Below are 25,361 nucleotides of genomic sequence, written 5' to 3' on the forward strand. Positions count from 1 at the left end.
TATTCAGAAGCGTGTTATTTAGCCTCCATATGTTTGAAGTTTTAACAATTTTTTCCCTGTAATTGAGATCTAATTTTACTGCACTGTGGTCAGAAAAGATGACTGGAATGATTTCAATTTTTTTGAATTTTCCAAGACCAGATTTATGGCCCAGGATGTGATCTATTCTGGAGAATGTTCCGTGTGCACTTGAGAAAAAGGTGAAGTTGATTGTTTTGGGGTGAAATGTCCTATAGATATCAATTAGGTCTAGCTGGTCCATTGTGTCATTTAAGGTTTGTGTTTCCTTGTTAATTTTCTGTTTAGTTGATCTATCCATAGTTGTGAGTGGGGTATTAAAGTCTCCCACTATTATTGTGTTACTATTAATTTCCTCTTTCATACTTGTTAGCGTTTGCCGTACATATTGCAGTGCTCCTATGTTGGGTGCATATATATTTATAATTGTTATATCTTCTTTTTTGATTGATCCTTTGATCATTATGTAGTGTCCTTCTTTGTCTCTTTTCACTTCCTTTATTTGAAAGTCTATTTTATCTGATATGAGTATTGCGACTCCTGCTTTCTTTTGGTCTCCGTTTGCATGAAATACTTTTTTCCAGCCCTTCACTTTTAGTCTGTATGTGTCTCTTGTTTTGAGGTGGGTCTCTTGTAGACAGCATATATAGGGGTCTTGTTTTTGTATCCATTCAGCCAATCTTTGTCTTTTGGTTGGGGCATTCAACCCATTTACATTTAGGGTAATTATTGATAGGTGTGGTCCCGTTGCCATTTACTTTGTTGTTTTGGGTTCACATTTATACAACCTTTCTGCATTTCCTGTCTAGAGAAGATCCTTTAGCATTTGTTGAAGAGCTGGTTTGGTGGTGCTGAATTCTCTCAGCTTTTGCTTGTCTGTAAAGCTTTTAAATTCTCCTTCATATCTGAATGAGATCCTTGCTGGATACAGTAATCTAGGTTGTAGGTTATTCTCTTTCATTACTTTCAGTACGTCCTGCCATTCCCTTCTGGCCTGGAGGGTTTCTATTGATAGATCAGCTGTTATCCTTATGGGAATCCCTTTGTGTGTTATTTGTTGTTTTTCCCTTGCTGCTTTTAATATTTGTTCTTTGTGTTTGATCTTTGTTAATTTGATTAATATGTGTCTTGGGGTGTTTCGCCTTGGGTTTATCCTGTTTGGGACTCTCTGGGTTTCTTGGACTTGGGTGGCTATCTCCTTCCCCATTTTAGGGAAGTTTTCAGCTATTATCTCCTCGAGTATTTTCTCATGGCCTTTCTTTTTGTCTTCTTCTTCTGGAACTCGTATGATTCGAATGTTGGGACGTTTCACAGTGTCCCAGAGGTCCCTGAGGTTGTCCTCATTTCTTTTGATCCTTTTTTCTTTTTTCCTCTCTGCTTCATTTATTTCCACCATTTTATCTTCTACCTCACTTATCCTATCTTCTGCCTCCATTATTCTACTCTTGGTTCCCTCCAAAGTGTTTTTGATCTCATTCATTGCATTATTCATTTGTAATTGACTCTTTTTTATTTCTTCTAGGTCTTTATTAAACAGTTCTTGAATCTTTTCAATCTTTGTTTCCAGGCTATTTATCTGTAACTCCATTTTGTTCTCAAGATTTTGGATCATTTTTATTATCATTATTCTAAATTCTTTTTCAGGTAGATTCCCTATCTCCTCCTCTTTTGTTTGACTTGGTGGGCATTTTTCATGTTCCTTTACCTGTTGAGTATTTCTTTGCCTTTTCATCTTGTTTAGATTGCTGTATCTGGAGTGGGCTTTCTGTATTCTGGAGGTCTGTGGTTCCTTTTTGTTGTGGAGGATTAACCCAGTGGGTAGGGTTAGACGATTGGCTTGTCAAGGTTTCCTGGTTAGGGAAGCTTGCGTCAGTGTTCTGGTGCGTGGAACTTGATTTCTACTCTTTGGAGAGCAATGGAGTGCCCAGTAATGAGTTTTGAGATGGGTCTATGTGTTAGGTGTGACCTTGGGCAGCCTGTATGTTGATGTTCAGGGCTATGTTCCTGCGTTGCTGGAGAATTTGCGTGGTATGTCTTGCTCTAAAACTTATTGGCTCTTGTGTGGTGGTTGGTTTCAGTGTAGGTATGGAGGCTAAGGAATCCAGATAGGAAAAGAAGAAGTGAAACTCTCACTGTTTGCAGATGACATGATCCTCTACATAGAAAACCCTAAAGATTCTACCAGAAAATTACTAGAGCTAATCAATGAATATAGTAAAGTTGCAGGATATAAAATTAACACACAGAAATCCCTTGCATTCCTATATACTAACAATGAAAAAATAGACAGAGAAATTAAGGAAACAATACCATTCACCATTGCAAGAAAAAGAATAAAATACTTAGGAGTATATCTACCTAAAGAAACAAAGGACCTATACATAGAAAACTATAAAACACTGATGAAAGAAATCAAAGAGGACACAAACAGATGGAGAAACATACCGTGTTCATGGATTGGAAGAATTAATATTGTCAAAATGGCTATTCTACCCAAAGCAGTCTATAGATTCAATGCAATCCCTATCAAGCTACCAATGGTATTTTTCACAGAACTAGACCAAAGAATTTCACAATTTGTATGGAAATACAAAAAACCTCGAATAGCCAAAGTAATCTTGAGAAAGAAGAATGGAACTGGAGGAATCAACCTGCCTGACTTCAGACTCTACTACAAAGCCACAGTCATCAAGACAGTATGGTACTGGCACAAAGACAGAAATATAGATCAATGGAACAGAATAGAAAGCCCAGAGATAAATCCACGAACCTATGGACACCTTATTTTTGACAAAGGAGGCAAGGATATACAATGGAAAAAAGACAACCTCTTTAACAAGTGGTGCTGGGAAAACTGGTCAACCACTTGTAAAAGAATGAAACTAGAACACTTTCTAACACCATACACAAAAATAAACTCAAAATGGATTAAAGATCTAAATGTAAGACCAGAAACTATAAAACTTCTAGAGGAGAACATAGGCAAAACACTCTCCGACATAAATCACAGCAAGATCCTCTATGACCCACCTCCCAGAATATTGGAAATAAAAGCAAAACTAAACAAATGGGACCTAATGAAACTTAAAAGCTTTTGCACTACAAAGGAAACTATAAGTAAGGTGAAAAGACAGCCCTCAGATTGGGAGAAAATAATAGCAAATGAAGAAACAGACAAAGGATTAATCTCAAAAATATACAAGCAACTCCTGAAGCTCAATTCCAGAAAAATAAATGACCCAATCAAAAAATGGGCCAAAGAACTAAACAGACATTTCTCCAAAGAAGACATACAGATGGCTAACAAACACATGCTCAACATCACTCATTATTAGAGAAATGCAAATCAAAACCACAATGAGGTACCATTACACGCCAGTCAGGATGGCTGCTATCCAAAAGTCTACAAGCAATAAATGCTGGAGAGGGTGTGGAGAAAAGGGAACCCTCTTACACTGTTGGTGGGAATGCAAACTAGTACAGCCGCTATGGAAAACAGTGTGGAGATTTCTTAAAAAACTGGAAATAGAACTGCCATATGACCCAGCAATCCCACTTCTGGGCATACACACTGAGGAAACCAGATCTGAAAGAGACACGTGCACCCCAATGTTCATCGCAGCACTGTTTATAATAGCCAGGACATGGAAGCAACCTGGATGCCCATCAGCAGATGAATGGATAAGGAAGCTGTGGTACATATACACCATGGAATATTACTCAGCCATTAAAAAGAATTCATTTGAACCAGTCCTAATGAGATGGATGAAGCTGGAGCCCATTATACAGAGTGAAGTAAGCCAGAAAGATAAAGAACATTACAGCATACTGACACATGTATATGGAATTTAGAAAGGTGATAACGATAACCCTATATGCAGAACAGAAAAAGAGACACAGAAACACAGAACAGACTTTTGAACTTTGTGGGAGAATGTGAGGGTGGGATATTTGAAAAGAACAGCATGTATACTATCTATGGTGAAACAGATCACCAGCCCAGGTGGGATGCACGAGACAAGTGCTCGGGCCTGGTGCACTGGGAAGACCCAGAGGAATCGGGTGGAGAGGGAGGTGGGAGGGGGGATCGGGATTGGGAATACATGTAAATCCATGGCTGATTCATATCAATGTATGACAAAACCCACTGGGAAAAAAAAAATAATAATAATAAAAATTAAAAAAGAAAAAAAGGAAAAAAAAAAAAAGAAAGAAAAAAAAAAAAAAACAAGTTCCTCAGGAGACAGGTAGGGTGGTCTGGTATTCCCATTTCTTTAAGAATTCCCCACAGTTTGTTGTGATTCACACAGTTAAAGGCTTTAGCATAGCCAATGAAACAGAAGTAGATTCTTTTCTGGAATTACCTTTCATTTTCTTTTATCCAGTGGATGTTGGCAATTTGCTGGAGACAAGAATGGCAATCCACTTCAGCATTCTTGCCTTGAAAACTCCATTCCATATCATTAAAAGGGCTACAAATAACAAATGCTGCAGAGGGTGTGTAGAAAGAGAAAACCTTCTATACCATTAATGGGATTGCAAGTTGGTGCAAACACTGTGGAAAACAGTATGGTAGGTCCTCAGAAAACTAAAAGTGAATCACTTTAAGATCCAACAATATCACTCATAGGCATATATCTAGACAAAACTATAGTTCAAAAAGATATATGCTCGTTATGTTCATAGAAGCTCTATTAACAATAGACAGAAATATAAACAGCCTAAATGTCCATTGACAAATGAATCAAGAAGTTGTGGTACATACATGCAACAAAATACTACTCATCCATGAAAAGGAATGAAATAATGCCATTTTCAGTTACTATTATAACACAGATGCAACTTGAGATTGTCATACTAAGTGAAGTTAAGTCAAAAGTGAAAAGCAAATGTCATATGATAAAATATACCATATTTTATATTCCATATAAATCTAAACCACAGAGATAGAGATCAGACTTGTGGTTGCCAAGGGAGAGGGGTTTGTGAGAAAGATACAGTGGGAGGTCGGGGTTAGCAGATGAACTATTATCTATAGAATGGATGAACAACAAGGTCCTATTGTATAATATAGGAAACTATAGCCAATCCCATGTGATAAACAATAAAGGAAAAGAATGTAAAAAGAATGTATATATATACATACATATAGCTGGATCACTTTGCTGTGTGGCAGAAATTAACACAATTCTGTAAATCAACTATACTTCAATAAAAATAAAGAATAAATAAATAGGCAAATAGAGCTAAAAGTGTTATAATAAAAAGAAACATTTCAAAAATTCCTCCTATTTACAGGAAAAAGCTGATTTTAAAGTCAGGACCAAGATGGTGTATTATATGTATACATATAAGATACATATTATGTATAATGTATAATTATTAATTATATATATTATTATATTATATAATTACTTATATATATATTACTTTTATATATATACATATTATATGTAATATGTGTATGTACATATACACATATTATATATTATATATGTAATATTATATATTATATTATATAATTATATATTATATATAACATATTATGTATAATATTCATTATATAACATAATAATATATATGAGATATCTTATAAAAATAATAATATACATATAGTATATATAATGTATTATAGTATATAATATATTATATATTATATTAAATACTATATTTATATATAATATAATGATATAATATATAATTATATATATTTTATATGATATATAATTATATTTATATTATTTTACTATAAATATATAATTAAAATATATAATAATATATAATATAATATATAATGATATAATATACAATATATAATAATATAATTATATATAAATATATTTTTAAATATATAATTATATGTTTAATAATATGTAATAATATAATATAATATATTGTTATATACATTATAATATATTATAATGTATAATAATATCTTTATATATTATAATCTATGTTATATAATATACATTATATTTGATATTATATTATATTAATTATATATATATTTATATAACATAATTTATATATTATATAATAATATATTGTATTATATATATTAATTATATATTCATATTATTATATATTATATATTAATATATAATTGTAAGTTCGTACCTCTTAATTTCCATCAACTATGTCACTCATCCCCTGATTTCTCTTTCCTCAGACAGTGGTTGATTTGTTCCCGATATCTATGAGCTTGTTTCTGTTTTGTTATATTTGTTTTACCTTTTAGATTGCACATGTAAATAAAACCATATGATATTTTTCCTACTCTGACTTATTTCTACCTAGTGTAATACTCTCTAGGTCTATCTATGTTGTCACAAATGACAAGATTTCATTCTTCCTTTGTGGCTGAGTATTATTTAGTTGTGCATATTTACCACTTCTGTATCTAATAATCTATTTATGGACCCTTAAGTTGCTTACATATCTTGCAGTGAAGATGGGGTGCATATGTATTTTTGAACTAGAGATTTTTTTCTTTGGAAAGTTACTCAGAAGTGAAATTACTGGTTCACATGGTAGTTTTGTTTCTAAATTTTGAGGAATAGTATGTTTTCCACAGTGGCTGCATTAATTTACATTCCCATCAACAGTGTACAAGGCTCCCTTTTTACCATATCCTGGCCAACATTTTGTTTTTACAGTCTTTTTGATGATGGCCATTCTGACAGGTGTGAGGTGATATTTCATTGTGGATTTGATTTGCATTTCTCTGATGATTAGCACTGCTGAGCATCTTTTCATGTGACTGTGGGCCACCTTTTGTCTTCTTTGGGGAAAAAAAATCTATTCAGGCCTTCTGCCTATTTTTTAATTGAGTCGTTTGTTTTGAATTTGAATTGTATGGGGGTTTTTGTATATTTTGGATATTAACCTCTTATCAGAGATATATTATCCACAAATATTGTTTACCATTTAGCAGGGTGCTTTTTGACTTTGTTGTAGTTTGCTTTACAAAAGCTTTTCAGTTGATGTAGTTCCACCTTTGCTTTTATTTCCCTTGCCTGATGAGGCAGATGAAAAAAAAGAGAAATCATCATCGTTAAGACCAATGTCAAAAAGCCTGCAATGTTTGCTTTCTTCTAGAAGTTTTATGGCTTCAGATTTTACATTTGAACATCTAATCCATCTTGTAATTATTTTTGTATATAGTGTGAGAAAGTAGTGCAGTTGGATTCTTTGCATGTGACTGTTCAGTTTTGTTAATATCATTTTTTGAAGATACTGACTTCCTATTTTTGCCTCCTTAGTATATTTGTGTATGTATGTTTGTATAGTCTTTGTATTCTATACATCCGGATATTCTTTGCATCTGTATATTCTTTGTATAATTGTATATTCTTTGTACTTCCATAAATGTATGGGTTTATTTCTGGGCTCTATGGTCTATTCCATTGATCTCAGGATCATGTAATTTTCTAGGGATTTATTCATTCTTCTAGGTGTCCATGTTATTGGAGTATAGTTGTTCATGGTAATCTCTTATGACCCTTAGTGTGTCTATGGTATTGATTATAACTTCTCTTTCATTTCTGATTTTACTTATCTGGGCCTTCTCTCTTTAGGCCAGACTCCCTTCTTGTTCAGTCTGACTAAAGGTTTATCAATTTTGTCTGTCTCTTCAAAGAACCAGTTCTTAGTTTCATTTATCTTTCCTATTGTTTTTTAGCCTCAGTATTAGTTACTTCTGCTGATATTTATTATTTATTTTCTTCTAGCTACTTTTTTCTAGTTCTTTTAACTGTAAGTTTAGATTGTTTATTGGAAATTTTTCTTGTTTCTTGAAGTAAGATTGTATCTCTATAAATTATCTCTTAGAATTGCTTTTGCTGTGTCTCTTAGATTTTGGTTTTTAAAGGTTTTTTCCTGTGAGTCCCTTAATAGTCAATCATTGAGATTCCATTTTCATTTCTCTCTAGGTATTTTGTTCATTTCCTCACTGATTTCTTCAATGATTCATTGCTTGTTTGGTAGCATATTATTTATCCTCCACTTCGTTGTAGGTTTTTTTCAGGTTTTTTTCTGTAGTCGATTTTAATTATTGCATTCTTCAGCTATTTATGGTCATTTATATTATCTAATCTTTGTGACTTTGTCACTGTGTTCATCCATTCCTCCCCCAATTTCATTAAGTATCTTATAATCATTACCTTGAATTCTTTAACAGGGAGGTTGCTTATCATTGTTTAGATCTTTTTCTGAAGTTTTGTCTTTTTTCCCTCATTTAGACATATTACCCTGTCTCCTCAATTTGTCTAATTCTCTGTTTCTTTCCATGTATCAAGTAAATCTAGTATATCTCCTGGGGCTTCCCTGGTGGCTCAGAAGGTAAAGAATCTACCTGCAATGTGGGAGACCTGGGTTCAATCCCCAGCTTGGGAAGATCCCCTGGAGGAGGGCGTGGCAGCCCACTCCAGTATTCTTGCCTGGAGAATCCCCATGGACAGAGGAGCCTGGTGGGCTACAGTCCATGGGGTCGCAGAGGCAGACCCGACTGAGTGACTAAGCCCAGCACAGTATATCTCCTGATTTTAGAAGAAGGACATCTTATGGGACCCAGCCACACATTCCCTTCTGACCATCAGAGCTAGATGCTTCAGAGTTGTCCCTTAGCTGGGCTATGTGAACCCTTCTACTGGGGAGGGCTGACTAGGTGGATGCAGCGAGGCTGGCCCCCACCAGGCAGGCTGCAAGGCCAGGCCTTCTGGCTGCTGCGGCCCCTGGCGGGTGAGGCTGCTTTCCTGAGCAGGCAGGCTTGTGGCCCATTGCTGCTTGGCTGCTGTGGACTCATTGGTGGTTGGGGCTAGCCTGCAGCGCTGACAGGCTAAAAGAAGGATTTCAAATTAGCACTTGACAGCTAGTGTTACCAGAGCAGCGCCCCAAACGGCTGACACCAGTGTTTCAGTCACCAGGGTGCGGCCAGCTCTCTCCTGACTCTCAGGAAGCTCTCCCAAGCTCCCTGCTGGGTACGTCCCAGCTCCTTTCAGACCAGGGCCTCTGTACTGGGACTCTGAGTGTGAGATTTTGCGAGCAGAGTCTCTGTTTATTATAGCACTGTGGCTCTCCTGAACAGAAACCCCACTAGTTTTCAAAGGCCGACTTTCTGGGGTTGGCATTCCTGGTGCAGAACCTGAGAGGTGGGGGTCCCACGTGTGGGGCTTGGACTCCTTGCTCCTGTGGGTGGGGAGAATCTCTGTAGTGGGGGTGTCTGTGCAGCCCGAGGGTCACACCTGAGTAGCCTGTGTCTTTGCCCCTCCTGCCTGTCATTGTCACTCTTTTATGTCTTTAGTTGCATAAAATATTTTCTATTAATCTTCAGCTCATGCTCACAGATAGCTGTCCTGTAAATAGTTGTAATTTTGGTGTGCCTGAGAGCAGAGGGCAGCAGAGGGTTTCCTACTCCACAGTCTTGCTCTCCTTCCCACAACACATCAATTTTAAATGTTTAAAACTTTAAACTTAGACATAGCAGTATAAGCAAGTTAATCTGTAATATGAAACAAATCCAAAGAATTAAAAGCATATAAATAGCTACATGAAGGAACCATAGCCAACTCCACCGAGGAAGCCTGTGTTTAAAGAAAGATGAGACAGAGGACTGTTGCTTTTCTTTATAAATCCTATTTTACAGGTACTGTGTTTAGCATTTGAGTTGGATAGGACTGAAGTGACTTAGCATGCACACATGCACATATTCAGCAATTACAGCATACTATTTTTGTTTGTTGGCACTTTTGTTTTGTTTTTCCATGTTCTGGTATTTTTTTTAATATTCTTTTTCTTAATCTATAAAATCTTGTCTCGAAGAACATGCACTTTCCACTACTCAGACATTCATTTAAAGGTACTACATTGGAACTAGTAAGGAAAGATAGAAATCATTATGTACTTACTTCTGTCCTTAAAAAGACTAAAATTTAGTATGGAAGCTAAGACATACATAAAGTATGCATAAAACGAAGTAGAAGTGGAAAATTGCTAAACAATTATAACAAGAATTTAGAAGTGGAAGAAATTCATTATGACTCAATATACTATAGGCAGTGATGGATTTGTTTTTTATAACAACAATTATGCAGCATCTTCTGTTTTTGTTATTTTTACCAGCTTCCTTAGATTACAATCAGAAATTGGGGCAGCGATTTTACAAACTGATGATCCAAATTAGAATGAAAGTTTGGAAAGCAATAGAAATAAACTCGCTGAATCCAAGGTTTCAGCTGCAAGAAAAGAAAAGCAGAAGTGTTAACTAAAACATTATAGGAGGTATTCTGGAGAGACCATCGCATCTGGACACAGCAGAAGCCCACTAGAACAACAGAGTAGACTGTATGAATTACACGGATGCCAAAGGAAGACAAGCTTTGCTGATATCAAAGACCCAAGAAAGCACTAATGTATTCCAATATTATAAAATAACAGACATTCATAGTAAAATTCTTAAAATGCATGCAAAAATACTTTTTCAGTGTGCTTTATTTACTAAAAGTAGAAGTGTTTTTCTTTAAAATCTTTGTGTTTCTGTAAAAAGATAATATGAGGCATATTAAAAATTTTAATAGCCTATTTGTATAAAAATTCATTTCAGTCAGGTAGCATCAATAGTAAGTGGTTAGGAGCACTCCACCCATAGGATCCTCAGAGAGAGAATTTAATAGAGAAAAGGTGGAAGAAAAGTTAAGGAGATTACTGATTGGCTATCAATTAAAGTCTGGCTGGCTATGATTGGTTGTCCTCGGTTGGTTGGTTGTTTAGTCACTAAGTCGTGTCTGACTCTTGCAACCCCGTGGACTGTATGTAGCCTGCCAGGCTCCTCTGTCCATAGAATTCTTGAGGCAAGAATACTGGAGTGGGTTGCGAGTTACTTCGGTTTCCATTTCCTAACCTTGAGGCTTTTTGTTTGTTTTGGTAGCCTGGGCTTCCCGGGTGGTGCTAGTGGTAAAGATACTACCTGCCAATGCAAGAGGCATAATAAACGGGGGTTCAACTCGTTGGTTGGGAAGGTCCCCTGGAAGAGGAAATGGCAACCCACTCCAGTATTCTTGCCTGAATAATCCCATGGACAGAGGAGCCTGGTGGGCTAGAGTCGACGGGGTCGCAAAGAGTCAGACACGACTGAACACATAGGCAAGCCTTTCAACTTAACGGCCTCTTTAATTAATTTAATACTTCCTGATGTGTTAAAATGACAGCACGCATATAATTTCTTTTATTTAGGGATAAGACTGAATAAAACACATTCTGGTAAAATGACATGCTATTTTCAAAGACATCAGCCAGCAAATGAGAGGAGCTAGAAAGAGTTTTTCCTTATTTCTGCATCAGTCTACTTAAGACTTGTTGTGCTATTCATAGAAGAAAAAGATGATGGATCTTCTCCACTGGTCTCTAGCATCATTAAGTCCCAAACTGTTTGGAGCACTTTCACTTAGGTTTGTTAACAAAAGTGAATGAAATGACTTCTTCCTTTATCTTGTTTTGCTTGTCCTTTGAAGTAGGCTGGAGTAAACTTTCATTGTGCACACTGCTTTCATGTTTAATTTCAAATAGAGAATAGGGCTTTTGAAAAAAACTAGCTGTTGACTGCAGTGATTTTTTTTTTTTTTCTAAAACGTCTGTAGTGATTGGTTCAACAGTTAATTAGTGTGCTGTGAAAGGAAGTAGGTCAGTAAGTGGGGTTTTCAATATGCAAAGATTTGGTAGTGCTCCTTACAGGAATGACTGAATTATATCTTCTGTAATGTAATATATGTTCTCTGGGAGCCTGTGTGTGAAAACAACAGTGTCCATTTTTTTGTGTGGGTGATTTCTGTGCTTGGCTTTGATTTGTAAAACCCAATTAATGTGCTTTGCAACTTCCAATGTGACAAATCGCTTTATCTCAGAGATTATATAGATAATAAAAGAAAAGAAAGATACCTTCTTTAAAGGTACTTATTTTTAAATTTTAGATTCATATTTGTTCATTTATTTGACTGTGCCCGGTCTTTGCTGAGGCACACAGGATATTCGTTGCAGTGGCATATGAAATCTTTAGTTGTGTCATGTGAATGCTTGGGCTTCCTTGGGGCTTAGATGGTAAAGAATCTGCCTGTAATGTGGGAGACCCAGTTTTTATCCCTGGATCTGGAAGATCCTTGCAGAAGAGTATTCTTGCCTGGAGAATTCCATGGAGAGAGGAGTTCAGCAGGCTTCAGTCTGTTTTGTGGCATATGAGATCTAGTTCCCTGACCAGAGTTTAAACATGGGTTCCCTGCATTGGGTGTATGGAGTCTTAGTTATTGGACCACCAGTGGAAGTCCCATGGTGTTCTTAAAGGGACATTTCAACTCTCTCTCTCCTTCCTCTACATACCTTTACCTATACTACAGTTGTAAATAAAATGAATATAAAGTGAAGGGAGGGGAATACCATCTTACTTACCAAATGTTGGGCCATGAAGGCAAGAGCTGTTTGCTTTTGATGAAGGTGGGGGAGGAGACACTATGAGAATTAACTTCTCTTGAGCAGTGTTCAGAGAGAGGACCCTCTGTGGGATTCTAGGTAAAAGTTGGATGTGAGCTGTTCTCTCTTTTTTGGTTTGCTCAAGCTATTCTCAAACTGGAATAAGTCTGACCTGACGTGTGTGCACACGTGTGCTCAGTCATGTCCGACTTTTTGCAATCCCATGAACTATAGCCTGCCAGACTTCTCTGTCCACAGAATTCTCCAGGCAAGAATACTGGAATGGGTTGCATTTCCTTCTCCAGGGGATCTTCCCAACCCAGGGATTGAACCTGAATCTCCCATGTCTTCCGCATTGGCAGGGGGATTCTTTATCACTGCACCACCTGGGAAGCCAATATGATCTGAAAAACAGACATCTAATTCATTAATCCCAGCCGCTGGGCCCCCCTTAAGGAAGGAGTCTTACTCACCAGTGAGTTTGGGGTGTTCCCGGTTATCTTGTATGTTCTCTGGCCACGGCTTAGATGGATGAAGCATTTGCTGGCTACTGTCTTGGTGTTTATGTTATACATAATATTTTAGCCAGTGCTGGTCCTTATCATTATCTACATAGCACACAGTATGTACTTTAGAAATATGTATGATGTTTACATATAACAGTATCTTCTTTTCTATTTTGATGCAAATATGATAAGTGACATAGAATTTTGAGTGTAATGGGAAGAACAGTAAAGGGCTTTGCAATTTCCCTAAAGCCATGTTTATCACAGTTTCTTTTCAGGGAATTATCCGATACACCAAACATCTTGTTCCTTGGAATTGGTCTGAGTAGATTTATTTGTTTTTGTGCGTGAACAGAATGTGTGGAACCTGGGAAAAAACTTTCAGACTGATATTACTCTCTAGACTAAAAAGTTTTCTGGGTGTGAGTTTGAGGTACATTTTTCTGGCCCTTTTAGTAAAACGTATTGTCTAGATGGAAAAAAAGTAGGCCAGTACAATGAACTATTATAAGACGTGATCAAAACTAAAAATGAAGAAGGAATTCATAGGGCCCAGACTCCATCTCAGGCCTATCCGTGCTAGTCGTGCGCGGCCACCTCTCCAGTGGACTCTGAATTCTGTGCTTAGCGCCTGTGGGAATGACACTGGAAGGATAAGACCCCCTCTGGGCAGGGGAATCTTGAAGATCACATCCAGGTTACTCATTGCCTAAGAGAAAACAGACACTAATCACCCCTGCCTCCAGATAGTAGCTATAGGAATGTAACCACAGGCTTATCGGTTATTAACTGGTTGGAATGTAATCCCGGGCTTATTGATTATTAACTGTTTGAACACATAACACGTGAATGATGGAGTTATTGTGATTGTATTTACCCTTCCTTTGTAAGCCTCAAGGGATTTGGGGTGGTGGGTTTAGACACGTACACATGGGGTATAAAAGATTTTCACATATGCTGGCCAGGGTCCTCGGCTAAGAGGAGACTCTGCCTTGGGCCCGACAGTGTAATAAACTGCACTCCACTATCTGCATTGTCCTTCTGAGTGCGTTTGTTTCCTGGAAAGCATGGCTATAACACTAAAAATAAGATGGTCTTTGAATCTAAATTTTTTTGAATTGTAATATCTTATATTGAGGTCATCAAACTCAACTATAATGAACCACCTGGAAGTGATGTAAAATTGGAATAGCATATAATATACTGGAGTTGGTAGCCATTCCCCTCTCCAGGCAGGATAAAATAACGAAGTCTAAATAATCTTGGAAAAATGCAACTCAAGTTGTATTACAGCTAGCCTTGTGTGATGTTTATGATAACTATAGACATACATCACTTTCCTGTTAATGCAAGGCACACTTTTTTAGTAAATTAACCTCTATCAGAGCACAGTAATACAAGTAGTATCCATGGATTGTTTTTAAAAATATTACGAAAAATTCTTGCTTATATTTACAAAAGACTACCCGTCATAGCCTAACTCAGTAGTGAAGATGAAAAAGAAAATTCAGAGGACTCTATCACAGGCCTATGATAGGTTTTGGGGAACCTTCATGGGCAATTACTGATCAACTGAAAATCTAATTATAGCAGTTAAAAATTACTATATGTAGGTAGGATGTGGTAGATCTACAGCCTGTGTATTTTAATAAAAAAAAAAATAAAAATAACAGTACTAGGAATGCTAAGGTAGTATTTAATTTGATGGAAAATCATGGCAGAGTTTCTCAAATTTCAGCAAGTGTCTTGTCATACTATTCTTTTTTAAAAAAATATTTATTTCTTTATTTTTATTTTTGTTTCATCAGATCTCAGCTGCAGCATGCATGATCTTTGTTGTAGGGTGAGGGCTTCTCTCTAGGTGTAGCATGTGGTCTCAGTATTTGCAGCACATGAGTTTAGTTTCCTTGCAGCATATAGGATCTTAGTTCCCCAACCAGAGATTAACACATTAATTTTTAATTGTTCTTATACAATTAAAGTACTGACTCTAGCTGCAGTGAACACATCTGAGGATAATTCTGTCTGGAGAGTGAAAGTGTTAGTTGCCCAGTCGTGTCCGACTCTTTGGCTCCTCTGTCCATGGAATTCTCCAGGCAAGATAACTGGAGTGGGTTGCCATGCCCTTCTCCAGGAGATTTTCCCAGCCCAGGGATCAAACTGACGTCCCTTTCATTGCAGGTGGATTCTTTACCATCTAAGCCACCAAGAACAATGCAATTCTGTCTGGAAGTAAGTAAAAAATTAAAAAAAAAAAAATCCAACCATGGAACTAGTATGTTTTCCTTTTCATCTTGTTTATTTGATGTCAGCCTCAACACAGTCTGCTCAATGTGTGTGTGTGTTTCTTTTTTTTTTTTGATAGGCTTATTTCTTGAGACTCTTAAGGCTATGGTATGTGAAATGGTGTGGATGTGGCGTTACACCTCTAGGTAGATTCTTTCATTTTGCACAACCACATGTCTTCATACATGTAAATTCATTGTTTAGGTATTACGGGGCGACGAGGAAGACAATGATGTATAAACCATGCTACCACCTAGTTTGTGGTAAAGAAACATATGAAAAATGTCACTACCACACAAGTTTTCATGTACTAGTGATAAAGATACATAATTAAAAGATGTAAGGATTCAGAAGAAAGAGAAATCACATTTGGAATGTCAGCAGGAAAGACTGCTAGAGTCTTTTATAGCATTACTGTGTGGGAATTAAGTATAGTGAGGAAAGCCAAAGCACAGGGGTCTTTAGGAAAGAGAAGCAATCAAATATTTTCAGAAACAACAAATTTTATGAAGATGGCTGTAAAGCTCGAAAAGCAGTTAAGTTCATATGGTACAAGTCCATATATTCCAACTTTCACAACTTATACTGAATATACTGGTCTTTAGAAAGAAAAGTCATGACAGGAGCAAGGGACCACAAGGTAAAATATCATTCAGACACATTGTTTAAAATACTTCAAAACAACTGGACATTACTTAGCAACAGGAATGACAGAATGGTTCCCTAACTTCCAAAACAGGTGGGATGTTACACCTTCTCCCCTGTTTGGTCATTAAGTGTTTCTAAGCCTTACAGGATAACCAAGTTTATACACAATGCTTGACATTTAGTTTTCTCTTTTTAATTTAGTTCAACATGAATGTTTCTGATGAGAAATACTGGAGTCTTTGTTACTGTCTATCTTGAAAAATCTAGGCCTACAGAGTCTTTTAAAGTACTTTTCACCTGCAAGGAAATGAATTCTCTAAGATTATTAAATATGACTATACAGAAAAATTTCCAGAGAATTGCAGAAGTGTCACAAAGGTAAGAGCCACCTTTGTTTTCTTTTTGAGCACATTGTTACTCAGTGATACTAACAGCTGATGCCATGGTCTATATCTTTTTAAACAATCTCTCTTATTTTTGAAAAATAAAAATGCACACATAAAAATAAGATCAAGTGTTATATTATCCCAGACACTTCAGGGAAACACACACACAAACACGGATACATACCCCAGAAGACTTTTATAGAATGTTGATGAAGGCATGATTTATATCAGCCTCAAACAGGAAACTGCCCAAATGCCCATAAATATGAGAAAAATGGAAAATTAGGGTAAGGTTATGCAATGCAATTCTTCCCAATGTAATTCTAAATATGTTGTAAATAAGGAACATATTTCACTTCAGTTCACTTCAGTCACTCAGTCATGTCCGACTCTTTGTGCTCCCATGGACTACAGCACGCCCAGGCCTCATTGCCCATTACTAACTTACAGAGTTTACTCAGACTCACTTGCATTGAGTCAGTGATGGCATCCATCCATCTCATCCTCTGTCTCTGTCGTCCCCTTCTTCTCCTGCCCTCAATATTTCCCAGCATCAGGGTCTTTTCCAATGAGTCAGTTCTCCCCATCAGTTGGCCAAAGTATTGGAGTTTCAGCTTTAGCATCAGTCCTTCCAATGAATATTCAGGACTGATATCCTTTAGGATGGGCTGGTTGGATCTCCTTGCAGTCCAAGGGACTCTCAAGAGTCTTCTCCAACACCACAGTTCAAAAGTATCAATTCTTCTGTGCTCAGCTTTCTTTATAGTCCAATTCTCATATCCGTTCATGACTACTGGAAAACCCATAGCTTTGACTAGATGGGCCTTTGTTGGCAAAGTAATATCTCTGCTTTTTAATATGCTGTCTAGGTTGGTCATAACTTTTCTTCCAAGGAGTAAGCGTCTTTTAATTTCATGGCTGCAGTCCCCATCTGCAGTGATTTTGGAGCACAAAAATATAAAGTCTGTCGCTCTATCCACTGTTTCCCCATCTATTTTCCATGAAGTGATGGGAACAAATGCCATGATCTTAGTTTTCTGAATGTTGAGTTTAAAGCGCACTTTTTCACTCTCCACTTTCACTTTCATCAAGAGGCTCTTTAGTTCTTCTTCGTTTTCTGCCATAGGGGTGGTGTCATCTGCATATCTCTTATTGGTATTTCTCCTGGCAATCTTGATTACAACTTGCACTTCATCCAGCACAGTGTTTCTCATGATGTACTCTGCATATAAATTAAATAAGCAGGAGTGACATTATACAGCCTTGACATACTCTTTTCCCTATTTGGAGACAGTCCATTGTTCTATGCCCAGTTCTAACTGTTGCTTCCTGACCTGCATACAGGTTTCTCAAGATGCAGGTCAGGTGGTCTGGTATTCCTATCTCTTTCAGAATTTTCCATAGTTTGTTGGGATCCACACAGTTAAAGGCTTTGGCATAGTCAACAAAGCAGAAATAGATGTTTTTCTGGAACTCTCTTGCTTTTTTCGATGATCCACTGGATATTGGCAATTTGATCTCTGGTTCCTCTCCCTTTTCTAAATATAGCTTGAATTTCTGAAAGTTCATGGTTCACATATTGCTGAAGCCTGGCTTGGAGAATTTTGAGCATTAGCTTCCTAGCATGTGAGATGAGTGCAACTGAGTGGTAGTTTGAGCACTCTTTGGCATTGCCTTTCTTAGGGACTAAAATGAAAACTGAACTTTTCCAGTGCCGTGGCCACTGCTGATTTTTCCAAATATGCTGGCATATTGAGTGCAGCACTTTCACAGCATCATCTTTTATGATGTGAAATAGCTCAATGGAATTCCATCACCTCCACTAGCTTTGTTCGTAGTAATGCTTCTTAAGGCCCACTTGACTTCCCATTCCAGGCTATCTGGCTCTAGGTGAGTGATCACACCATTGTGATTATCTGGGTCATGAAGATCTTTTTTGTACAGTTCTTCTGTGTATTGTTGCCACCTCTTCTTAATATCTTCTGCTTCTGTTAGGTCCATACCATTTCTGTCTTTTATTGAGCCCATCTTTGCATGAAATGTTCCCTTGGTATCTCTAATTTTCTTGAAGAGATCTCTAGTCTTTCCCATTCTATTGTTTTCATCTATTTCTTTGAATTGATCATCAAGGAAGACTTTCTTATCTTTTCTTGCTATTCTTTGGAACTCTACATTCAAATGGGTATATCTTTCCTTCTCTCCTTTGCTTTTCACTTCTCTTCTTTTCACAGCTATTTGTGACGCCTCCTCAGACAACCATCTTGCCTTTTTGCATTCCTTTTTCATGGGGATGGTCTTGATCCCTGCCTCCTGTACAATGTCACAAACCTCCATCCATAGTTCTTCAGGCTCTCTGTCTATCAGATCTAATCCTTTGAGTCTATTCATCGTGTCCACTATACGATGGTAAGGGATTTGATTTAGGTCACACCTGAATGGTCTAGTGGTTATCCCTACTTTCTTCAGTTTAAGTCTGAATTTGGCAATAAGGAGTTCACGGTCTGAGCCACAGTCAGCTCCTGGTCTTGTTTTTGCTGACTGTGTAGAGCTTCTCCATCTGTGGCTGCAAAGAATAGAATCAATCTGATTTCAGTATTGACCATCTGGTGAAGTCCATGTGTAGAGTTTTCTCTTATGTTGTTGGAAGAGGGTGTTTGCTATGACCAATGCATTCTCTTGGCATAACTCTATTAGCCTTTGCCCTGCTTCATTCTGTACTCCAAGGCCAAATTTGCCTGTTACTCCAGGTTTTTCTTGACTTCCTACTTTTGCATTCCAGTCCCCTATCATGAAAAGGACATCTTTTTTGCGTGTTAGTTCTAGCAGGTCTTGTAGGCCTTGATAGAGCCATTCAACTTCAGCTTCTTCAGTATTACTGGTCATGGCATAGACTTGGATTATTATGATATTGAATGGTTTGCCTTGGAAACAAACAGAGATCATTTTGTCGCTTTTGAGATCGCATCTAAGTACTGCATTTTGGACTCTTTTGTTGACTATTATGGCTACACCATTTCTTCTAAGGGATTCTTGCCCACAGTAGTAGATATAATGATCATCTGAGTTACATCCACCCCTCCAGTCCATTTTAGTTCCCTGAGTCCTCAAATGTCGATGTTCACTCTTGCCATCTCCTGTTTGACCACTTCCAATTTGCCTGAATTCAGGGACCTAACATTCCAGGTTCCTATGCAATATTGCTCTTTACAGCATCAGACTTCACTTCCATCACCTATCACAACCACAACTGGGTGTTGTTTTTGCTTTGGCTCCATATCTTCATTCTTTCTGGAGTTATTTCTCCACTGATCTCCAGTAGCATATTGGGCACATACTGACCTGGGGAGTTCATCTTTCAGTGTCCACCATAGTTTGGCCCCAGGTAAATAACAGGGAGGGAACACAGCCCCACTCATGAACAGAAAATTGGATTAAAGATTTACTGAGCATGGCCCTGCCCATCAGAACAATACCCAGTTTCCCCCTCAGTCAGTCTCTCTCATCAGGAAGCTTCCATAAGCTTCTTATCCTTCTCCATCAGAGGGCAGACAGAGTGAAAACCACAATCACAGAAAACTAATCAGTCTTATCACATGGAACACAGCCTTGTCCAACTTAGTGAAACTATGAGTCATGCCTTGTAGGGCCACCCAAGACAGACGGGTCATGGTGGAGAGTTCTGACAAACGTGGTCCACTGGAGAAGGGAATTGCAAACCGCTTCCCTGGTGGCTCAGAGGTTAAAGCATCTGCCTGTAATGCGGGAGACCTGGGTTTGATCCCTGGGTCAGGAAGATCCCCTGGAGAAGGAAATGGCCACCCACTCCAGCCACCCACTTCTTGCCTGGAGAATCCCATGGATGGAGGAGCCTGGTGGGCTACAATTTACAGGGTCACAAAGAGTCGAACACAACTGACCGACTTCACTTTCACTTTCAGTATTCTTGCCTTGAGAACCCCATGAATAGTATGAACAGTATGAAAAGGAACATATTTAGATGAAAACAATATAATTCAACATAAAAAGAGTGAAAAACATTTACACAAAATAACACAATATGTGTTATTTTGTACATATGAACTTGTAGAATTGGCAAAATTTTTCTATGGTGAGAAAAAAAAGCAATGGTTGTCTCTAGAATGGGTGGGAAAGTGAAAGAGTCTGGAGTCTGCAGATTTGGGTGTTACATGTAACCATCCACTTGTCAAAACTCAGTGAATGTTCACCAAAAGTTCCTGCTTTTCAATGTATATAAGTTTAAACTCTAAAGAAAATAAACCAGCAAACAAATATTTAATCTTAGTAAATTATATGCAAGAGTAAGTATTTAGAGAAATTCTACTGCTGTCTGAAATTTAATTTGAAATATATCAAAAATAAGATTTATGAATGAGGAATAGAGGGATGGATCAATATGTTATAAAGGAAGCACAGCAAAATGTTTAAATTATAAGCTAGGCAATGGTGGGTATATTGATATGCACTGAAGAAGTCTGAAGTTTTCCTATTTGCACATTTTCACAATTAAATCTTGGAAAGCTTAGGCTCTTTGTTCATTTTTAATATATTAAAGCATTGAACACAATGTCTGGTGTTTAGGGAGTGTCTAATTAAACTTTAGAAATGAAAAGAAATAAATGGATAAATAAGCGGAATTATGGACATGAAGCCCCAATAAAATATCCTGTCATCAGGGCCCTTTTCTTGGCACTTTACTAATTATCTTTGTGACCCTGACTGAAACCTGATCCTACCCTTTCCTTCTTTCCTAGATCAGCACTGACAAACAGTTGAGATGATTCTTTCTCAACTGCAAAGGATTCACATCTGGTTGGTCCCAGTCCCAAGCACCAGGGAAGGAGACAAAGGAGGAAATCACAGAAAAAGGTTACTATTTTGATCATAATAATTTCAGAAAATCTGTAATCTTAGATGATTCAGTAGTCTGAGGTTGTTGCTTTAATGCTTAACATTGCTCAGTTTAACAGGCAGTCTTTCAGGTCTCTCTCTTTTCCCTCTCAAATCCAAGATAGAACATAGATTTAAGAAAGAAGTGGGTAGCTTATAAGATCTCAAAGTGATGGGAAGAGACAGGGTTGTAAAACTATAGTACCCCATTTTATATTTAATTGCAAGAGCTGAATCAGGAATCTCCCTGGATTGATAACTCTGGTGCAAAATTTGTCACATTTGAATTTCTATTTGCTGAATATTTTGCTGCTAAAATCTTTGTCTGAATTAATGCTGGTCTTTTCCTATGCTTCATCTTCTTCCCAATTTTCTTTGACTAGGTTTGTATTGATTTCATAGGGCAGCTGCAACAAATGACCACAAGCTTGGTAGTTTAAAACAACACTCATGTATGCTGTCACAGAACAGGAGACTAGAAATCTAAACTCAAGGTGCTGGTAAATTTGATTTCTTTTAGAGGCTCTGCCCTTAAACCCTCTCTTTCCCAGCTTCTGATAGTTGGAATAGTCCTTGGCATCCCTTGGTTTGTTGATGCATCACTCCAATATGCCTCCATATTTTACTAGCATCTTCTCTACATGTCTCCTTGTCTTCTCACCAGACCTTCTTATAAAAACATTAGTCATTGTTTTTAGGGTCCTTCTTAATCTATAATAACTTTTTCTTAACTAATTACATCTGCAAACATCCAATGTCTAAATGCAATCACATTCTGAGTTTCTGATTGGGCATTAATTTTTTTGGGGGGAGGGGGTTCACTATTCAACTCAGTACAAGCTTCAGCATTATTCTAGCTTTGCTTAATCCCTGAAATCTGACTGTAGTTTCCTGTCTGGTACAAGCATCCTCTCCTTGGCTGCAAATCACAGGCCACTTTTCCCTCTGGAAGTAGCTAATTCTGACATACTTTTCAAGTAGGTTACAGCTGATGTTTTTTGTTCCTATTTGCTAGAAATCAGGACATTTTGTGTTCTTGTAAACGTCAGATAATAAACTGCTGTTAGTGCAGGGACCATACTTAAAACTGCTGCTCTAGATGTAACCAGCATAGCTTGTCCTCATGGTCTGAGAAGATCTGTACACACATCTGGACACATTACCCCATACCCCTTCTCAGTAAGAAGGTGAGAGTTTCAAATTTTTTATTTTCTCTTTACAAGATACCTTCTATTTGAGTGTAATAAGCTTCATTGACTAACAGTTTTCAGAGAAAGTGATATCCTAACCGTTCTATGGGAAAAAAACAAACAAACAAACCAACAAACTATGAACTAGTGACCTGGACTAGCTACCAATATGTACAATGGGAGATAAAGAAAATTACAGAATTTCTTTCTTCTAAAGTAATTCTGTCATTTCCTCAATTGTTAATTTAGAAGCTGAATTTTTTTTCTTTTTTCTCTACTTTCTAGTTACCTTAGCAAACTGAATTTCTACACTCTTAAAAGTTAAACTGTAGTGCATTAAAATTTTGGAGTTTATTTGAACAAACATCAATTTGAATTAGCTAATGCCAAATAGAAAAAGGCTTGGAGCTTTCCACCAGCAGGAAATGTGGGAAAGCAAATGGGCAAGCAAAGCAAGGAAATTATTTGATTGGCTATAGCTAAGGTTGTTGCCTTTTTTGGGAAACCTAGCTGACAGTTAGGGATTGGTTTTTCTTTTTAATTTTTTTTAATCTTGAGGCATTCACAGGGATTGACTCTGACTTGGGGAGGAAGGGGAGATTGCTAGTTGTAAGAGAAGTGATGTCAGGTTGGCTCATCAGCTACCAGGGAAACCTGCAGAGGGGCATGCCCCTCACCATCCCTTTGACAGGAGCAGTCACTAGCTGGGGGCCTGAGGCAAGTGTATAGGAAGGTCAGTCATGTGTGTAGGGTATAGTTGATGCAGGTACTGGTCTGGCAGGGGATGTGCAGAGACAAGAGAATACCCACCTTGAGTGACCTGACCATATAAGCTCCCTAAGTCTAACGGCTTCCTGTTTAATAAATTTAAGAGCACCACCCACAGCCCTGGACCAAGTGGATCCCTGAGGCTGAGGCTAACTAGCCTGGGTAGGGGAAAATGCAAAGAAGAAAGTACCATAATAAAAACAAAATCCCTTGCCTATCACAACATTCACACTTTTAGTTTTTTAACAAATATTTATCGATTGCCGACAACATTCTCAGAGATCTCACACACAGTGTTTCACACATATTACTATTTCAACAACTTACAACAGACGGACGCACCCTACCATCCTACTGCACACTGTTCTCCAGCAGTCCCTGGCTGTCAAAGCATTTTTCCTGCATTTTCTCATTTGCAATTCAAACTTTCAAGGATTAGAGTGCTTATTTTTAGCTGCAAGTATTGAGGCTCAAATAAGCACAAGGTTATAGAACTATTACAAGGAAAAAAATCAGAAAAAATTCAGCTTTTGTGAAACCTATTTTAGTGCACTTTACATGTATCCCTAAAGAAAGATTATGTAATTCTGTCAAAAATAGTATTGTCTTAGGCATCTCGTAGAATTTTTGAGGCTAAGGTTTATAGTGTGCATCCAAAAAAAAAACTTGGGGTGGGGGACGGTCTTTCTGTTTCCCACAGCGTTGTTGAAAGAATTAAGTAATATTTACTTGAAAGATTTTACAAAAATTAAAATAATATTATTTTATATTATGTTTATAGGTGCATAACACAGTACTTTTGCAGATCAGACCATGCTAGCTGACTACCATGTTCATTTTCTACTTCTTTATTTATAACAAAATTCTATTTTTTTTTTACCTGTGTAGGATAAAAGCTATGTTGTCAGACCCAATTGCAGCTGAAAGAACCATGTGACTAACATCTAACCACAAGTTTGAAATATAAATTTGAGATTTAAAAAAAAGCCATCTGCTGGTGAGGAAAAGACAAAAGTCTTCCCTTACCAAGAATCTTGCACTGTTATAAAAGTGGAGGTCCACTATCGCTGGAGAACAGGACACTTGCTCCAATCCAGGAGCTCCTCCCCCAAATAGTTCAGGGACCCGAAACAGCATTCAGCTGCCATGGGAGAAGGGTCAGGAGTGCTAAGCCCCATTCTTCTTATGAGAGCACATGTGGCCTGAGCCCACAGCTGGAGCAAGAGAACTGAGCCATCTAGCACCCATCAGGAGCTTCTCTTCAAGTTAGAAGCAACAGGAGTTGACCTCCAGGCTTTTGTTTACCTTCTGCACCTGTGTCATGCCTGCCTGCTGAAAACTGAGGGTAGAGTAAGAACACTGGTGAAAAACTCTCAGGACTTCTGGGATCCTTAATAAGCACAAAGCAGAAAATTCCATCTCTGGAGTAATTTGAAGTCTGTGGTGCCTCAAACCCAGCTTAACTACTCACTGGAATGACTCAATCACTCCCATTGACAGTATAACAGAAAAAGAGGTGTTCATTAAAACTATTACCTCCATCTCTACTCCACATACAAGGCCCAATATGTATTGACAATGAAAACTATGCAACAACAAAATATGAAAAAAATTACCAATTGTCATTAGAAAAAGCAATCAATAAAACCAGAGTCATTGGAAATATCAGAGACTGTAACATAAATATGATTAATATATTATGGTTTAATGGTAAAGAAAGGTTTTATTTCAAATGACTTCAAAATAATTGTAAACTCTGCTCAATGTTATGAACCAGCCTGGAAGGGAGGGGAGTTTGGGGGAGAATAAATGCATGTATATGGATGGCTGATTCCCTTCACTGCTCACTTGAAACTATCACAGCAATGTTAACCAGCTACATATCCATACAAAATAAAAAGGTTTTAAAAATTGTATTCAACATACGCAGTAGGATATATCTTAATGTTAAATATACATTAAGCTGCTTTCTATAAAGATATTAACAGTAGTATTAAAATCACTGTTTTCAAGTTATATATATTATATATAAAATGTAGTTCTTAGTGTCATGATGCAAAGCATTGAAATATAAATATAAAATGGTATGTGAATAAAACAAACAAGTATTTATGCTAAAGTTATTCAGAAACACAAATGTAGGTGTAAGAGTAATACTCAAAGATCTTAGTAAAAATACTACATTTTTACAAATC

Source organism: Dama dama, chromosome 17 (assembly GCF_033118175.1).
Source record: "Dama dama isolate Ldn47 chromosome 17, ASM3311817v1, whole genome shotgun sequence".
Classification (NCBI taxonomy): Eukaryota; Metazoa; Chordata; class Mammalia; order Artiodactyla; family Cervidae; genus Dama; species Dama dama.